The sequence below is a fragment of the Pinus tabuliformis genome, chromosome 8 (genome assembly GCF_031772625.1).
Source record: "Pinus tabuliformis cultivar Carrire ecotype Pingquan chromosome 8, CPIR1, whole genome shotgun sequence".
In the NCBI taxonomy this organism is placed as follows: domain Eukaryota; kingdom Viridiplantae; phylum Streptophyta; class Pinopsida; order Pinales; family Pinaceae; genus Pinus; species Pinus tabuliformis.
In genome coordinates this window covers 1,091,809,903-1,091,827,971 of record NC_142294.1, presented here as the reverse complement: position 1 = coordinate 1,091,827,971, position 18,069 = coordinate 1,091,809,903, and positions in this window count along the sequence as shown.

Below are 18,069 nucleotides of genomic sequence, written 5' to 3'. Positions count from 1 at the left end.
GCTTTGGACATTTCGACGAAATGTTGTTTATTAGTATTAGCCTATAGAAAGGAAACACAGAGAAATGTTTTAGATCTCCAAGGACGAAAGGACACGCAACATAAATACATACATTTCAAATAATAGCCTGCCAATTAAATCAATTTTGTTAAACAAGGGACATTAAAACTGTTAGATTTGAAATTTAATGAAAATTTAAGTACACACGGATCCTCATTAAGTGGAGCTTAATCAGCAGTTTCACATCGCAAATCTTCTTTGGAAGTATTTTGTTTGAATTGATGTTGTGATCTACGATGTGCGATTTGAGATATGCAATATTGCATATATCACATCAGAGATCAGGCAACGTTTCTTTTCTATCACAATCACAACATAGAAATGTATGAGCTAAAAAATAACTGGTAGGGATGTGCGATTCATGATCTGCGATGATGACGTGTCTTCATGGTGGGTCAGATGAAGCTTTATGTGTGGGAGAGAGTTTTCCTTTATTTTCTTCGTTTTATTGAGATAAGGTCTATTTGTGAAGGATATTTTGCATCGCATCATTTGATACGGGATATTACCACGGCCTTTAAACATTTGCGATCGGAAAATTTATTTAAAAAGTAAACCTAACTTATTCAACTAGGGCTTAAACCTAAAACATAATCGAAAATGACATATTTTGGGTTTTTTGGAATTTTTTGAAATCATAAATCTATTATGATTAATCTATTATTATGAAACTTAAAGAAAAATTAAAATGGTCCCCATTATTTAAATGTTCTAACTATAAATAATAGGGGATTGTTGGGTACCAAAACAATTGGTGATTCACTGGAAGAACCAGTTATCTCTAACAATCTGTAAAACGTACTTTTAAACTTAAAATATCCTAAGGAAAGAAAAAAAACATTTTAAAAATGAGATAAATAAAATTAATCTAAAGAAAAAGTTTCATTTAATTGTAAGGTTTTGTTGAAGCCTCGAAAATCGTTGCTTCAACATGGGGGAAAACCACCCAGTCTGGACCTTGGTTGGCAACTCCTTTTCCATTTGGAGTAGTGGCTCCAACTGGGGATAATGGGACCAGTTTCCCAATCTATTTTATGATTGTGCTGATGGGGTGATATGTGATATTTTGGAGTAATGTTTAAGCTAAAAGTAATCTAATATAAACTAATAATCACATGCATTTTATCCTAATTTAAACACTATCTAATTATGACTATACCCGGGAGTAAATTGATGTATGCGATCTACAATAATGTCTAAAATCAATTGGTAATAAAGATCATTCAATTACAATGAGAAATGAAATTGTTTAACAATAATCGTTTCGTATAAAAAGTTAGCCGAAATGATTGTGAAAGATATATCACATAAGAAATTATTCATGTATTCAACATAAAATATAGGCCATCATCATATAGAAGTGCAATAATGCTAACCAAGATTCAAACTTTCATACATAAACAACTTGAAGAGAAATTATTGCTTGATACATAAGTAAAAAGAATTACGAGATAAAAGTACCATTTGTAATACGTCCTACTCATGTGCTTCAGCAATATTAATCTACTTTCAATCCATCCAACACCATCTAAGAGTACAAAAGTGCAATTTCAGTAGAATATGTCATATAAGATATAAATAAATCATGTTCCATTAATTTCACCAGAAATTCCTCAAAGGGACAGAAGTTCATGTTTTGAAGATTGTTTCTAATAAAATTTCTGGACCCCTCTCTAAATGCATGAGAAGGGTTTAAATACTAAACTATAAAACTAAAAATAGATTATTACAAAAATATTTGAGGAGGTTTAAATGACCTTCCTCAAATTATGAAAAATAAAACCAAAATAGAAATGAGCATGGTGACTAACTATTTTTCATTTTATACTTTAGATCGCAAATGTTCTTCATGGGCTTGAGCTATGTTAGTTGGCCAATTTCAACTTTCAATCATCCAGTGTATACAGCATCGATCAGTGTTGGCACCATTTTCTCCATAGAAGTGGTTAGGCATCGTAGGGTCATCCACTGGCTATGAGGTTTCACTAAATGTCACCAATATGCTTCCCGGTTTAACTTGGTCGTTTTCCTAATTGCTTTTGTTGCCTGTCTCCACTGTAGTTCAAGCTATTTTGCATTAGGAAGAAAACCTTGAATGGATTCTACCACAAGGTTGGCACTATGTAAATTTTCATTAATATTTTTGATAACGTTGTTTGCTGCTGCTGCGACATCTTCTGTTGCCTTTTCTGCCTCTCTAAGAAGAGAATCCCAGTTTTCAAATAAGATTTATTTGTGTGACTCCTCTATCTTAGGCAAGTCAACTTTTCTCCCATCTTCTAAATTCTGCTAGGTGATGAAATCAGAGACATTTTTCAAGATTTCATCATATTCAAGTCTCATTTCCACGACTTGACTTTTCAATTTGTCGTTTGTTTCGCAATAAGAATTCCATTACGAAATCTTATGGCATAATAGTTCTTTTTAGTGCATCAGCTAGGAGTTAAGTTCGAGCGCTTTAGTAATAAACTGATCAATTTTTGGATCATCTTTATGTAGATCAGTTATTCCTTGTATTTGTGCTTCCTTCTCTACTAAGCTAGTTTGATGTTTTATTTACATCTGCTCAAACTCTTGTTGAAGCTTAGCTAATTGTATCTAGGCTTGTTGGTCAGATTTTGCTTGTTGTAATTGTTGTTCAAGCGACAAAATTTTATCTTCTTTTTCTTTAAGCAACATTTACACCTCTGTTACTTTGTCAATGGTAGTTGTATCATAGGCACCTGCAAATTGTGACAGTCTAGTAAGGTTGGTGGACGGTTCGATGGGTGAGTCTTTCCAGACAACATCCATCGGTTCATTATCAGGGGTAGTAACAGCTGTAGAATCCAATTTCCTTTTCTTCCTTTGTCTTTTAACAACAACTTTTTGTTGTGGGCTATAAAACACATCTAGAGGGGGAATCTCCTCAATTCTCAAAACTATTTCAAAGGTGGGAGTAACAGGAATGTGCTCTACCTCTTGAGTATTTACAGTCTCCTCTGTTGTAATTTCTTGAGTTGTTTTCTGTTGTGAAATTTGCAAATCTGTTGTCTGTTCCTCTATATTGAGCCTTTTATTAAAGTTGTCCCATTCTTCCTCTAAATCAACCACCATGGGTTTTATTGGCTATGTGGAGGTGGAATGGATCTCATCCTGTTTGCTAGCTAAAGTTTGCTCAACTATCTTTTCTGTAGATTGGGTTGTATCTTTTTCCAACTCCATACTTCTGTTTTTCCCATTTTCTGATGACTTCTCTGATTCCCTAGTAGATTTATCTTGGGATTTCTACTCCAGAATTAGTTTTAGAATTTTCCTTTGGAATCTCATTCTAGACTTACACTGGGAGTAGGCTCCCTTATTGGTTCAATCAATAATTGGTCCAATGGGACCTTTGTTAACCTCTTTTCCCTATACTCGTAAAGGTTTCAAGGTGTTCATGGTCAAAAAGTAATTGTGCCATATGATTCACCTATGTGAAGGTGTTCTCCTACAAAAAGCTATCATCAAATGCATCTTCCTCATATCTGAATACTTTTATTTTCAACATGGTGGTAAAGTCTTTGACAATGTTAAATGGGTCATATTGCCTTCTAGGGAATTTAGGTAATTGCAAATATAACATAATCTATGCTTCTTTAAATGCATGGCCCAAGTCGTGCAGTGCAAATGCTCCACACTGTAAAGGGAATGCAGGCCAAATGGCCTTTTTTGCTTCCTTTAATGTTTTTCTCATCCCTCCCTCACTAGCTGTTTGATAGGCTATCTCTATAGCCATCAATTTCTCTGGAACATAGTATGCGAGGACATGGGGGGAGTTAATGCTACCAAATACCCTGATATATGTAAATGTCTCCTCCCCAAACCATCTGGCCACTGGGAGGATATCTACCTTGGCTTCTTTGGAAAACCTGGGGGCATCTCGGTTATAAAGCCGTTTGTGGATAGGGAGCATAACTCCATGACAAATTTTGAAAAAATGTGGTTGAAAGTGAGATTCCCACATGTATTTATGGTATATGTGAATGGGAAGTGGATTTTGGATAGTCCACTTCCATCCCATGACAGGAAATTTCGAACCAAAACAAATTGCATCCATTACATAGGCGCTCATAAAAAATGGAGGGTAAACCCTCGAAGCAACACTTCTTTTCCTTCTATACTCCATTATTGTTCTTGCTAAATTATCAGACAAAATTTGTGCCCAATTCATTATAGTTGCGTTTACGGCTGCATCTATTAATGGCAGCCATTCTGGGGAGAATTTAGTACTATCGAGTTTGCTAAATAGTCTACATAGCATGGCACTGCAAAACTATGAGGGGGACAAATAGATGCAGTAGTGTACATATTGTTCTTGTCTTTCTTGATTTTTCCCTCATTATTTGACCTGGTCTGGGTGCAGTCTATTAGGTCCTCGTTTTCTTTGGAAAAATTCTCGACAAACTGCTTATTGTAGATGACTTGTGGCTCTGGTAGGTGGTACATGTGCCGCAGGTTATCTGGCGTAAAAGATCTCATAACCTCTTGGATTCTTGTCTTGAATTCTCTGTCTGAGATGTTTGCTTCATCAATAACCCATTTAACCATGTCTGTTTAAGGGATTATCTTCAGACGTCTATGCCATGTAAAAATGAGCATGTTGTCTCAAACATGGAGGCGTCTGGGGAATCACGTCTGTCAACTGTAACCTTTGTTTCCAGAATCCTTGGTAGCTCTTCCTCCAGTATATTATACATGGCCTCCCATGTAGAGGTTCCTCCCTCTCTATTGCATGTAGTATTCTTAAATAGAGGAGTCATTTCTAACTTCTCAGAGATGACTTCCTTGCCTTTCTTCACCATAGCTCCCAACAATTTGCTTTGTGGATTTGCCCTGAAAGTGAAGAACAACATCTATCAGATACACAAAGATCACAATGAACGTGAAATGAAATAATGTGGATAACTTGTAAAGGTGATGAAAGGAGTTTTATTCAAATGCACGTAAGAATATATCATATCACGTTAAATGGCTTTTCACACATAAATGCAATTAAATCTTACTAAATGCCCACTAATGTTTCATTATCCCTTAGCTTTAATGCTCATAAATTTCTGCATCGTAAATTGGGAAATCGCATTATACCTTTTTCTTTTCTTACCCTCCCTTGCGTTTATGTGAGATGTGAGATGAGAGCTGCTCGTTTATTGTCTCAAAACATAGCTACTTGTCAGGTTTTTCTATGTAAAGACCCTTTTTAATAAGCGACAGATCTAAACATTTTTTCGTAATGTATTGAAGGAGTGGGTCTGGGTTTTGATCGCATTTCGCAATATCAACCGATGATAGGTTTGTGGTGTTCTTTTGAATGCTCGAAATGCGATGCAATAAAGGCTACGATGCCATTGCAATTTCGCATCTTGCTTATTTTGAGATAACCTTTTAAGGCGGGCTCTTCATAAATAGTGATATGTGATGCGAGACTTCGTTTTGAAGAGAAAAGAAGGACCTAGTTTATGTCAAAGATATGAGAGTTTCGAGGTATAAAGCATAGAGTCCTCTTTTAATTGTTTTTACTAGATTTGGTGGGTTAGCAAGGTCTTTTGATGATGCTTAATCATGCGATATGTGGGAAGGAAAGCATTTAGTAGTTCTTTTGAAAAAAGGGAGTTTGATTGATATCTTGCTTTATTCCAAAAATAAAAGAAATGCCTAAATGCTAAGCTTATTTTTGGATGGATTTTTTAAAGGGTCCCCATTTATTATTGTAATATTAACTATAACTATTAATAAATGGGGGGTTGTTGAATAGCACAACAATCGGCGATTCACTTGGAAGAATGAGTTATCTATGGGAGTCTTTTTGTTAGGCCCCTATATTACTAGTGTAACCCCTTATTGTTATTAGTACAACCCACTTATTATATCGTTGTACCCATGTAGTGCCCATATTGTTACTATTGTGCCCCCATAGAAGCCCACTATTGTTATTATTGTGCCCTTACATTATTATTGTTATGTCGGCTCTGATTATGTTATGACTCCTTAGACTCCTATATATAGAAAGGAGGTCTTTTCATTTGTATCATCGAATAATTGTTCATTTATGTAATGTAAAGGAGGTTGCCCCCTCGAAGAGGCTAAATTCTAAGGCGTTGATCTATCTTTTCTATCTTTTCTTGAGCTGGTTCCATAACATTTGGTATCAGAGCTTTAGATTCTAGGGTTTCGCTGCTCCAAACAGGTCATTGTGGAATTTTCGCTATAACTTTTTGTCTCCAATGTTTCAGAGATTGCAAAAAAAACCAATTTGAGAAGAAATCGCGCTGAACCTCGAGTCCGAATTTCAGACCTTTTCGTGCTATATTTGCGGAGATATGATCTGAGGAAGTTGGTCTTTTTGCAGACTCCTGAATTACATTCCAAACAGGTGACCTGGGGAAAATCGTCATAACTTTGTCTCTGGGCATTGGATTGAAAATTCGTAAGAAGGTACAGAAAGAGGACGGAATGTAGTTTCTTTTGTATTTTTTTTAGAGCCAAAGGTTGAAACAGTGACACGTGGTACGTCGTACAAGTTCGCTCTACTGAACTAGTCTATAATCAGGTCACTATGGGAGATTTGGCATAACTATTCCTTGGAGAATCCAATTTGGGTCAGACTTGTGGCATTGGAAAGAGGACACAGAGGGCTACTGCAGGTCACAATTTCAAAACTTCAAAATCCAAAAGTACAGAGTTACAGTCGTTTCAAGATCGAGCTCCTAAAATCAAGAAAACGCAAGATGAGGAAGTTTGATGGTAAGGATCCGGTAAATTGGATACTTCAAATGGAGCAATATTTTGATCTACATGGTGTACCACTGTTACAAAAGGTATGTATTTCATCTCCGTATTTAGAGCCGGATCAATTTTTATGGTATAAAGGGCTTTGTTCTCGTAAACAACTTGTTACGTGGTCAATTTTCACGGAGGAAATGATAGCACATTATGAGGATACAAAGAGCAACACCTTCTTTAGAGCCACACCGCAACAATTGGAAATAGTAAAAGGGCTTTGTTACATAATTGAAAGTAAAATTATGGCAACAAGGAAGTCTACCCCTCACAAATATAAAGATGGAAGTGTTGTTTCTCCTAGCCTTCCACAACCTACAAGGGTTACACAACAACGATTGGAAGAAAAAAGAGAAAAAGGGCTTTGTTACAATTGTGATAGAAAATGCACTAAAGGTCATAAGTGTACTGAGAAGAAATTATTTTACATAGAGTATGAAGAGGAGGAAGAAAAGGATCAAGAAACATCAAAGGAAGAGGATATACACCGGGACCGAACCCCAAAGAAAGAAGAAATGAACCAGACCATATCTTGTAAAGCATTGGCAAGAATTACCACTCCTCAAACTCTCAAGATAGAAGGACATATCAAGAATAAAAAGGTGCAAGAAGTGAAATATCACATCGAGAAAGAAGAAATGAATCCAACCATATCTTGCAATTCATTGGTCGGAATTACCACCCCTCAAACTATCAAGATAAAAGGACATATCAAGAAGAAAAATGTTCAAGAAGTGAAAGATCACATCGAGCATCACGAAAAGAATCCGACCATATCTTGCAAAGGATTGGAAGAAATTACCACTCCTCAAACTCTAAAGATAGAAGGACATATCAAGGAGAAAAAGGTTCAAGCAGTGAAAGATCACATCGAGCATCAACAACAAGTTCTCCAACTTTTAAAGGATAACGCCATTTCGGTGCAAAATCAAACGAAACAACAGGTAGATCAACATCGTAGTGAAAAATGTTTTGATGTAGGTGATTGGGTATTTTTACTACTACATCTCAAGCAAGCTATTTATGAGAAGGAAATGTTGGCAACACTACATGCACTTAAAACATGGCGACCTTACTGAATGGGAAGACTCTTCAAGGATGACGATGTGAAAGCATTGTTTTGTGCTATTTCTATTATCCAACCAGATTGGATAAATGAAGCAAGGAATGAATGGAAGAAGGACGAAGAAGTATGGCCACTTATTCAAAAGTTGCAAAAGATCCCAATTCAAACAATATTGCTAGAAATTGAAGAGGAAGGAAAAATCATATTGGAACCTGGAGCAGTCACAGAAAAAAGAACCCGACAACTACGAAATCGACCAATTTCAAAGCATCTCATCAAGTGGAAGAACTTACCCGCTGAAGATTCCACATGGGAGGACAATAATTTTATACAGAAGCATCAAGAACTACTCAAGCGTTGAGGACAACACTTTTTGAAGGAGAGGGGCATGTTAGGCCCCTATATTACTAGTGTAACCCCTTATTGTTATTAGTACAACCCACTTATTATATCGTTGTACCCATGTAGTGCCCATATTGTTACTATTGTGCCCCATAGAAGCCCACTATTGTTATTATTGTGCCCTTACATTATTATTGTTATGTTGGCTCTGATTATGTTATGACCCCTTAGACTCCTATATATAGAAAGGAGGTCTTTTCATTTGTATCATCAAATAATTGCTCATTTATGTAATGTAAAGGAGGTTGCCCCCTCGAAGAGGCTAAATTCTAAGGCGTTGATCTATCTTTTCTATATTTTCTTGAGCTGGTTTCATAACACTTTTGAAATTTCTAAAACTTCCAAAATAAAGATGGTTTTTTTTAAATAAAAATAATTTACATGGAATATAAGGTAAGTAATACTGCTCATTAATAATAAAACAACATCTACTTAACTATCATTCTTTTGATTATTCTTTTCTCATAAGAAAGTCACTTTATCTACATCAGTCATTACTTGGTTTTAAAGATAAAAGCAAGGAGACTTTCCTCAGATCAATTTTTTGGTATACTCAGTTGTCATAGGTAGAGCCTCTGCTACCAGCAGGCGTTCATAGCCTCGACAGGGTTACCTTTTAACCAACGATGATTCAGTATCCCACCTAAATCAGAATACAATCTTAAAGATAAGCTCATTTGTATACTTATTGCTTTCTTTATTTTCTGAAGTAATTAATTCTTCCTTCAAATTTTCATCTTTTATCTCTTAAAGGACAATGTCTTTGTTTAGCGACCAAAATTGACAATGCCATTCACTTGATTTGTAACTTAACTAAACAAGTTGGCTCTTGATGAGACCCCTTGTCATTTGATTAATATAATCTTAAGCCATTACCATATTTTGATATGCAGTATTGGTAATGTCAGTTAGTTATAATCTTATGATCATGGTAAGTCGGCTCTTGATGAGACCTCTTATCCTTTAATTTTAAGTATATTTTATAATTACACTCTAAAAAATGAAAGTTTATTAGGTGGGGAGAATCATTGGCTCCTTAAGAGCTTATGGATGACAATTGTAAAGTTTTAAAGATGCTTTTTTGTAGATAGACTTTTCTTTGTTATTGATACTTTTCTTGACTGATGTAAAGGAAAGATTTCTTTCTAAATCTAAGTTTCATCAAAGATCAGATAACTTTGGCAGAAAACAAGCAGTTTTGAAGTGAAATAACTTAACTATATATTTCATATGTGAAGATTACTTTCATAACAATCTTTACTTACACAAGTGAAAAGTCAAACTTAAAAAGAGACTATCCTGTGTAAAGTCGAAAGTAAATGTTTCTCAACTCGTATTATTATTTCTAAGAAAATAATAAACTAAAGGCAATAATATACAGTGAACAGAAGAGATCATCTTCTATGGAAAGTATTTCTTTAAATCTGCCCATTAACAGGTAGATATTCTCTCTTACCTAATAAATCTTGTAATAGAAAATTTGATGGGCCTATTTGTTCGACAATCTGAAATGGGCCAAGCCACATTTGTTAGAACTTGGTATGCTTACCTTTCTCTTCATGGGCTTTATCCCATTTCAATACTAGGAATCCGAATTGAAAATATTTGAACTTATAGAATTTGAATCAAAGGAGGCTTTAACCAACTGTAGATGATGTGCATGTGTGATCCTGGCCTTTTCTCTTTCCTATTCAAGCTTAAGGATTTGTAACTGTCTAACTTGCATAGATGAGGAGGAGTTTCTTCAATGAATTGAACTAAGGCTAAAGAGGGAATAACTACATTTGTTGGTAAGACAGCTTCTTTCCCATAGACCAAATTAAAAGGAGAAGTGATCCGAATTTAAACAGGAACGCAACAAATTATAGATATAACAAAAATATAGAGATGCAATGGAAATAATACTTCATTTCATTACTGTAAAATACTGAAATATGCTTACAAACAGAAATGTAAATAAACTAGCTAGGGCGATGGTAGCTTATCTCTAAGAATAGATGTTGCGGCTACATGCCTCTGAATTGTGTTACAATGAGGCTCGAAGGCCTATTTATTGTTGAGAAATGATGGAAAACCCTAAACATCCAAAAACCTAACCCTAGAAGATGAAACGCTAAACTGTGGGCCCCGTTTGGGTAAATTGGTACATCAACTTCCCAAGGTCGCAAATTTGGCATACAATCTCCATTGGATGTGCACAATATCTCGTTAGAAATATCTCTCCGGGAACTAAAAATTTGGGAAGAGACATTGATCAATGACCCATGTTGCTCTCAGTTTTCGCAAAAAATGTCATTTAGGGCCTCAAAATAGCTCCGGAAGCTCATGACCTGAAAAACTGCTAAAAATAGTAAATTGTGCTACAATTAAGGAAACTGAAAAACTGAAAGAGACAGTTGTGGGGGTCCAAGTGGGATAGGTGGGTGGACACCCTAACATCCACCTGGATCATTTCTCCCTCCTTAGGAAGCAATGGTCCCCATTGCGTTGAGTTCCTCCATTTGCTGAACTTGGTCCCTAGTGAGTTGTTTTGCAATCTCTGATGTGTCCAGAACTGGTGGGAAGCATGGTAGAGGGCGTTCCATATTGAACACTTGGTGCAAGTGAAGGAATGGGGGATTGTTGTGCTCCAAAGCATTGTTCCCCACAGCCATGGTACTGGTGTAAGGACAATATCGCTTCTTGTACTTGTCATTTTCAGAATCGAGTGGTGATATATCAGCCCATTGGGTAGAGGTGCTCTGGGAGTTAGATCGAATGAATGCTTGACCTGACAATGAAACGGTACCCCTATGGTTGGGGAGAATATGTTCTTGTGTTCTTTCATGAATGTATCCTTTTGTTGGTGCTGCTGCATGGCAGAACCCTTCGCAGGGGTCATGGATGTGGCTACGATCTTCCCCTTACTTTGAGAGCGAACCAGACAGAAAATGAATTTCCTAGTCTAGGAGATGAGCTTGCTGCATTTCTTAGCAGTGATCAAAGAGGTGGCAATAGGTGGGGCTACCTTCGGTATCCTGTATAATGAATTACCCAAAAAAATAATAACAGCATAGGGTCTTGATTCATACACAGCATGTCGTCTCCACAAGTATGGTTGGCCTGATAATACATCACAAACATCCAGAGGTGCAACATCACACAATACCTCATCTGTGAAGGGCTTGATGTTGTAGGGAAGGCAGCACTGTTGGCGAACTCGGAGATATCATCCTTGGTGAAGCCACCCGATACTGTACAGCTGTAGGTGTGGTGTAGTCGGTAGGCCTAACCACTTCATGACCTCTACTGAAATGAGGTTCTTTTAGCTCCCACTGCCAACAATGAATTACAGCGACAAACCCTTCACCCACATCTGTGAGTGGAAACGATGCTCCCCCTCCTCTAGATCTTCGGGCTCATTCTTTTGGATCTTAGCGGTGGCAATAGCGGCACTGGCCTCTGCATTAATGATTTTCTTTCCTTTTCCATTCCCCTTGTTGGGTTCTGACTCACGGTCGGAACATGCATCTAATTCTGAAGCCTTCAACTTGGCCACCAGCGACTGCTTGGTCCAACACTCACTTGTGTTGTGAGTGGGGCTCTTATCGAACTCACACCACTTTCGTGTGTCCTTCTTCAACTTCGTGGTGTTGTTCTTTTCTTCAGGCTTCGTCGGGTTGTCTTGGGTCACCCTGCCTTGAATTTGTCCTTTATTCTTCAGATTCACAGATCCAAAGTCTCACTTATTTTGTTTAAACTTTTGCTCGATGTTGACAGCATACTAGTATGCCGTGCCGAGCGAGAAGATGTTCAGGAACTCCATCTCGTCTTGAATGTATCTATGTAGGAAGCCACCGTATTTGAGTACCAAATGTAACTCAGAATCCTTAATACCCAACTATGTGCACAAGGTATGAAAAATGTTTGTGAACTCCAGCACATCTTGGTCCCTTCCCTGCCATAGCATGGTCCACTCTATGTATTTGTCCTCATAGCTTTTGACAGGGTAGTACTGCTCCTTGATGGCATCCCAAAATGAATTTCAAGTGGGTGCGGCTAAAAATAGTGAGCCCGTACTTTCATCCTTCTACTCGCAGTAAGTTTCCCACCAGTCCTTGACGTGGGGGTTGCTTTAAGAAGAGCAAAAATAATCTTTTCTCGACTGGAAAAATCATGAACAGAAAAATACCCATCTAGCAGATTTAACCATTTATATATGGCATCTGCGTCTATCTGACTCTCGAATATGGGGATTTCAAAATTAACTTGTACCATAAAGGGTGTGGCATTTCCAAAGTAGCTGTTGGAAGTCGATGTGTCGCCTCTGGGTAGCCACTGAAGGATCTGGTAAAAGTTGTCCATCATCACGTTCCTTTGTCACTCGAAGGCTTCTTCGAGCAAGATTTTGATAGGATATCTTGCCCCCTCATCTTTCTTTACATCTACCATGGGAGGCCATCAAGATTTACGAGGCTGGTCTTGCAAAGGTTCGACCAGTTCGAGCCCTAACTCCTTATATCCCAACCTCGTTGGGGACATGCAAAGAAAAATAGAGAAAAAGTAGACTGCTCTAATACCACTGATCCAAATTTAAACAAGAACGCAACAAATTATAGAGATAACTAGAAATACAGAGATGCAGTGGAAATAATACTTCATTTCATTACTATAAAATACTGAAATATGCTTACAAACAGAATTGGAAATAAACCAGCTAGCGCGATGGTAGCTTATCTCTAAGAAGAGATGTTGTGGCTACATGCCTCTAAACTATGTTACAATGAGGCTCAAAGGCCTATTTATTGTTGAGAAACAATGGAAAACCCTAAACATCCAAAAACCTAACCCTAGAAGATGAAAAGCCAAACTGTGGGCCCCATTTAGGTAAATTGGTACATCAACTTCCCGGGGTTGTAACTTTGGCATACGATCTTCGTTTGACGTGCACAATATCTCGTTAGAAATATCTATCTGAGAACTACAACTTTGGGAAGAGAAATATTAGTTTATGACCCATGTTGCTCCTGGTTTTCCCAAAAAAGTCGTTTAAGGCCTCAAAACTACTCTGGAAGTTCAGGACCTGAAAAACTGCTAAAAATAGTAAATTGTGCTACAATTAAGGAAACTGAAAAACTGAAAGTGACAGTTGTGGGGGTCCAAGTGGGATAGGTGGGTGGCCACCAGCATCCACCTGGATCAAGAAGTGCCAATGGAGGCTTTCTGAGTTATTCGATCTTCCCATAGAGCAAAAATTATAGACTTATGCCAGTTCTTCTCACTTTGTTCAACAGTTCGTTTAATAATTCTTATGAGATTCTTGTTTGTGGATTCAGCTAACCCATTTCCTTGCGGATAATAATTAACAGAGTACTTATGCTTAAAATCTCTTTTAAGAGCAAACTATGTCATAGCATTGCCTGAAAAATAAGATGCCTTATCAAACATCAAGGCAGATGGCAAGCCAAATCTGGTAATGATAAATTGATCTACGAATTCAATAATGTTTTTAGAATTGGCTACCTTGAGTGGAATTGTTTCTACCCATTTGTTTAAATAATCAGTGGCTGTAAGGATATATCTATGCTGCTTAGAAGAATGAGGAATGATCTCACTTATTATGTCCAATACCCATTGCTCGAATGGTTGGTCAATGTTGAATGGTTGTAATGGTAATGTAGGTTTCCTTTGTCTTCTAGCAGCTGTCTAACAAATTTTACATTTCCTTACATAATTGTGTGCATCTTTGAATAGTGTTGGCCAGTAATAGCCGGCATGCAGGATTTTATGTGTTGTAGTATCTCCTCCAAAGTGACCACCAGCTGGTCCATCATGAAGTTCCTGCAACACCTTCTCTGCCTCAAAGTTTTCATGACATCTAAGTAAAACATAATCATAATTTATTCTAAACAACAGATCATTGACAATTTGATATCGTCTAGATTTTAATCTAAAAGCCCTTTTCTTTGTGTAATTAAATTGGGTTGGGGCATATCCATTTCTCAAGTAAAATATGATATCAGCATATCTTGACTCAGTTTTGTTAAAGCTTACCTCATAGACTTGTACATCGTCACCTGAATGCTATAATGCTAATAGATTTGATGCTCCTGCCAACATCCTACAAAAACCTTGACCTTTTACAATTTTTTTTGGTCTAATTTAGATGTCATATTCTTGCAGAGCTGTAACCCAATTTGCTCTCTTCTCACCTACATCCCTTTGTATTAACAGATTTCTTACTGCTGAGAATGGTACTATTACTTTGGTGTGGGTTTTGAGGAGAAAAGGTCTGAAGTGTTTTATTGATTTGAAAACAGCAAAGGCTTATTTTTCAACATATGAGTAATTCAATTCAGCTCCCTGCAAATTGGAGCTAAAGAAAGAGATTGGGGCTTCAGCTTTTTCTTGATTTACTTATGTCAATATGGCTGCATATGATTTCTCGGAAGCGAAAGTGTATAAAATGAAATGATTTGAAAAATTCAACGTTGCTAAAGATGGGGTGTTTATGATTTCTTGTTTTATCAAGTTAAAATATTCATGTTCTTAGTGTCCCCATTTGAACAGAGAATTTTTATTTATCATGGATTGAAGAGGTAAAACAATTATTGAGAAGTTAGGGACAAATATTTTAACAAAAATTATTTGAGCTAGGAAAGATTGCATTGATTTTTTGTTATGCGGTAAAGGTATTTCAGAGATTTCCCTAATTCTGTCAGGGTCAATATGAATTCCTGCTTTGGAAATAATGAATCCCAGGATATTTCCTTCATTTAACGTGGAAAAAAACTTCTTGGGATTAAGAGAAATCCCATACCTTTAGCAACATTGAAATATTTTCTTTAAATCCCTTAGATGATTACTGTGTTTTCTGGAATATATAGGTATATCATCTAAGTAGATTACTACTGATTTGTTTACTAAAACTTTGAAGGCTATGTCCATGGCTCTCTGGAAAGTGGCACCGGAATTAATCAGTCCAAATGGCATCTTTTCATAAGCATAAGTGCCTCATTTTTTCCTGAATGTAGTTTTCAGCTGGTCATCTAGATGTACTAAAATCGGATTATAACCTGAGAATCTATCCAGGAAAGACATTAGTTCTGAGCATGAAACTGATTGCAATATCTGTTCCATAGGGAGCAATACGAAATTGTCCTTTTGGAAAGATTTATTGAGGTTGCAGAAGTCTATACATATTTGAATATCGACATTATTTTTTCTGACTTGAACAAGATTGGAAACCCACCCGGAATGTCTGACATGAAAAATAATCTTGGCTTTTAGCAGTTTATTTAATTCATATTTAATTTGACTTTCTAAATTAGGATGGATCTTCCTTAATTTCTGCTGAATAGATCTTTCATCAGATGTCATGGGAATAGTATTTTGAATAATAGAGGTGTCGTATGTCTTAAGATCTTCATAGTTCCCTGCAAAGGCATTCTTGTACCTCTTCAACAAACCTATAAAGTTTGATTTTTCGTCTGACGTAAGTCCGAGACCTAGATTAATAGTGAGGTTTTAGGTCAGTCCCAAGATTAATCAATTCAAACCTCGGAGTTGAACTCTGAAGTTTTGAATTGGCGAATCATTTAAATTTGTCTTTGAGGTCATATAAATCTTCCAATTTAACTACAGATTTTGGTATAGCGTTATTGACTGTTTCTTGTTTAAGTTGGTTATCATGCTGGTCTTCATCACCTATCTAGTCATCATATGAGCCTTCTGAAGTCAGGAAGCTTATGATATTTAGATCATTATTAAAGACTCTCTAGTTGTTGATATTATCGGGAATAGAAGACCTAAAATTAATTCAATGGAAAATCGATCAGGGCTATAATCATCTGGTGGAATAAGCTTGGAAGCGACATTAGCTAGAAGATTGGCACTAGCATTTTGGAGTCTAGGAATATGGGAAATATTAAATGTAGTAAAGTGAAAGGTCAGATCTTGGACTAACGACTGATAGTGTTTCAAATGTCCTCACAAATAGTGTATAGTATTTCTCACCTGTTTTATTACAATTTCTAAATCTCCAAATACTTGGAGGTGTTTGATGCTAAGGCCAATTACCTTACACAAACCTTGAACTAGTGCTTCATATTTAGCAGTGTTGTTTGTGAAATCAAATTCAAGTCTGTGTGCTAACATAGTCTTTTCCCCCTCTGGGCTAACTAATATGCATCCTGCTCCTACTCCATCATTGAATTTAAATCCATCAAAAAATAATTTCCAAAATAAAGATCTAACTACAGGTTTATCTACAACGATACAACAGAGTTTTCTAAGAAAGGTGAAGTGTGAGCATTGAAATTCCCTAGAAATGATTCTACAGAGTAGTTTCTAATGTTATTGTTACTATATGTGATTGGTTCATTTTCTCCTTCTAGTTCTGTTACTATGTACTTTTGATGTTTCTCGCGATCAACCCTTATTTGATTTGGTTTGCCATTATAGGGAAGCCACATGTGAGACCAGTCAGTTGCAAAATAATCATGAAGTTTTCTGACCAGTCTCTACTAAGGATTAAACCATAGAACTCAAGAATATCAGCTACGAGTATGTCAATGACTTGAAAAACTTTAGCGTTTGATGAAATTCTGATGGTTACTTGGTTAAGTTCCCCAGCAACTTCGACTTGAGATCAATCTAACTATATTATACGTACAACAGAATTATGAGGCTGGACATTCAACTTTGCATAAACTCTTCTAGGTAAGATGTTATATGAATCTCTTGAATCAACTAAACAGTTGTGTAAATTCTTATTAAAGACTTCAAAAGTAAGGAGAAATGGAGGAGTATGAAATTTAGATCTTCCTCTAATTAGAGCGATGTCAGTTGGATCAATCTTGTTTAAAGAGGTGCTAGGGGGTCTTCCCATTTCTTGGGCAGCTTGTGAAATCACGGCAGCGGGAAGTGGTGCAGTAGGTAATACTTTGAGTTCTTTAAGGAGTAGATTTTGTTGATGCTTCAATATACTAAGCTCATGAAAGGTGATGTTTTCCCTAGTTTTCTTCATAACATCAACAATATTATGATCCATTTCATCATAAACTATCAGAGTTTTAGGTGAAGGTGAAGAATCCAATTGAGTAGAAGTAGTTTGAGTGGATCTTGGTGAAGATTTCTTACCTTTTGTTTTGTCCCTGGGAGGTGGCATTGATGTCTTCTGCTTTGAATTTGTTTGTGACAATCCAACACGGTTTTTACTTCGGGTAGAAACAGGGAATGCTTCTTTAGTTTCCTCATTGGGAAGGATAAAATCCCACATTCCTTGTAACTCTGTGACTTCTTCATCATCCATTTGTTCTTCATTTTTCTGAAACTTCATCCTCCTCTCCATCTGATACGGCATTTGATATATCATTTGGAGGTTTAGGATCAGTAGGGGAATTCCTTTTAAATGGTCTAAAAGATTTCTTAAAAGAAGTCTATGCTACTTGTTTTTTGATATCAACCATTTCGTTAGACATGGTCTTGAGGACTTTTTGTAACCCTTCAAGATCAAAAGGATATTTTGGTGGTTTCTTCTTGGCATCGTCCCTAAAATTCACTTTCTTAGATTTTCATTCTTCTAATGTGTTTTTCTTTTCTACAGCTAGAATGTGTTTTCCGCAGCTATTGCCTCTTTCATATTTTCTGCTAAAGTTGGTTTGGCAGCTCTATCAATGAAGATAGTTGTGTTTAAAGGTAGAGAAAAAATATACCACTCATTTTGGACCTCATCGCTGGGCTTAGACACCGTTGGTATCTTA